Source organism: Orycteropus afer, unplaced genomic scaffold, assembly GCF_000298275.1.
Source record: "Orycteropus afer afer isolate SDZICR_OR568_19922 unplaced genomic scaffold, OryAfe1.0 scaffold00001, whole genome shotgun sequence".
Taxonomy (NCBI): Eukaryota; Metazoa; Chordata; class Mammalia; order Tubulidentata; family Orycteropodidae; genus Orycteropus; species Orycteropus afer.
The window spans coordinates 3,959,399-3,961,538 of NW_006921588.1; the positions used below are offsets into that span (position 1 = coordinate 3,959,399).

At 38.3% G+C, this 2,140-nt stretch overlaps 1 protein-coding gene across 1 annotated transcript in view; it reads left to right on the top strand.

The window, feature by feature from the left end:
• The window catches only part of STAT4 (signal transducer and activator of transcription 4), a 140,311-nt gene that overhangs the window by 47,836 nt on the left and 90,335 nt on the right, over nucleotides 1–2,140 (top strand). The gene's annotated exons all lie outside the window — the stretch shown is intronic.

The window sequence follows — 2,140 nt, forward strand, 5'->3', positions numbered from 1 at the left end:
TTTGAAGACTCTCTGTCTTAACTTACTCTTCCACCCTACTTCAATTTAGACAGCCACTTAATGTTTCAGGGAGACATGCATGATCATGAGTAAAATATAAATTAAGGAACATACTATTACTAACTTTCAGAATCTGATTTGCTTTTCAGTTTTTGCATAGCCTAGTGTACAAAGGACTATTAAAATGAACACACATTTATTGTAATATAGCCATACCATGTAATATTACTCAGCAATAAAATGGTATGAACTACTGATACATGCAACAATGGATGGATCTCAAAATTATTATGTTGGGTGAAAGAAGCCAACAAAAGAAAGAAGCCAACAGGGTACATCTGATCCAAGCTATGGTATTTTCAGTTGCCTCATAAGCATGCGAAAGTTGGACAATGAATAAAGAAGAACAAAGAAGAATTTATACATTTGAACTATGGCATTAGCAAAGAATATTGAATATGCCGTGGCCTGCCAGAAGAATAAATAAATCTGTCTTGGAAGAAGTACAGCCAGAATGCTCCTTAGAAGCAAGGATGGCAAGACTTCATCTCACATACTTTGGACAGGTCAGGAGAGCCCAGTCCCTGGAGAAGAATATCATGTTTGGATCAGTGAAAAAAAGGAAGACTCTCAACAAATGGACTGACACAGTGGATGCAACACTGAGCTCAAACATACCAACAATCGCGAGGATGGAACAGCACTGGTCAGTATTTTTTCTGTTGTGCGTGAGGTGGAACTGACTCAACGGTACCTAGCAACACAATAACAGAGTTTAACATAAAGGGAATCATACATTATGCACTATTTTTTTGCTGGCTTCTTTCACCCAACATAATAATTTTGAGATCCATCCATTGTTGCACGTATCAGTAGTTCATACCATTTTATTGCTGAGTAATATTACATGGTATGGCTATACTACAATAAATGTGTGTTCATTTTAATAGTCCTTTGTACACTAGGCTATGCAAAAAACTGAAAAAGCAAATCAGATTCTGAAAGTTAGTAATAGTCTGTTCCTTAATTTATATTTTACTCATGATCATGCATGTCTCCCTGAAACATTAAGTGGCTGTCAAAATTGGAATAGGGTGGAAGAGTAAGTTAAGACAGAGAGGAGGAAAAGAGATTGTTCCTCAGATGTAACATCTCTCCTGCTTTCCAAATAATAAATTAACTTCAAAATCTGACTCTTGCATGCATGCATATAAAATCTGTATTTATGTATTGGGTGTGCCTGACCCACGCCATGGTATTTTCAATCACCTCATATGCATGTGAAAGCTGGACAATGAAGAAGGAAGACCAAAGAAGAGATGATGCCTTTGAATTGTGGTGTTGGCAAAGAACCCTGAAAATACCATGGACTTCCAGAAGAACAAACAAATGTGTCCTGGAAGAAGTGCAGCCAGAATGCTCTTTGGAAGTGAAAATGGCCAGACTTCATCTCACCTACTTTGGTCATGTGGTCAGAAGAAACAATTGCCTGGTGAAGGATATCATGCTTGGTAAAGTAGGGAGTCACCAAAGAAGGGCAAGACTTTCAATGAGACGGATTGACACAGTGGCTGCAATGATGGCCTCAAGTGTAACAAGCATTGTGAGGATGGCACAGGACCGGGCAGTGTTTCATTCTGTTGTACATAGGGTTGTTACGAGTTGGAACTGACTCGACAGCACCTAACAACGACATATATAAAGAGATGCAGTGGTTAATGTGCTTTACTGAAAACCTAAAGGTTGGTGATTCAAACCCACTAACCTCTCTGCAGGAGAAAGATGTGTCAGTCTGCTTCCATAAAGATTTATAGGCTTGGAAACCCTATGTGGCAGTTCTACTCTGTCCTGTAGGGTTACTGTGAGTCTTAATCAACTTGATGGCAGGGGTTTGGGTTTTGGGCACATATAGAGCTATAAATTTGAAATTCTATATTTAATATCATTAAGAGGCTTAATGCAAACAAATGACCAAATGCAAAGAAAGGTGATCCCACAGAATGTAGAAATTATAGAACAATATCATTAATATCACATGCAAGTAAGATCTTACTGAAGAGAATTCAGAAACGTTTGCAGCAGTATATTGACAGAGAACTTCCAGAGGTTCAAGTCAGATTCAGAAGAGGATGTGGAACAA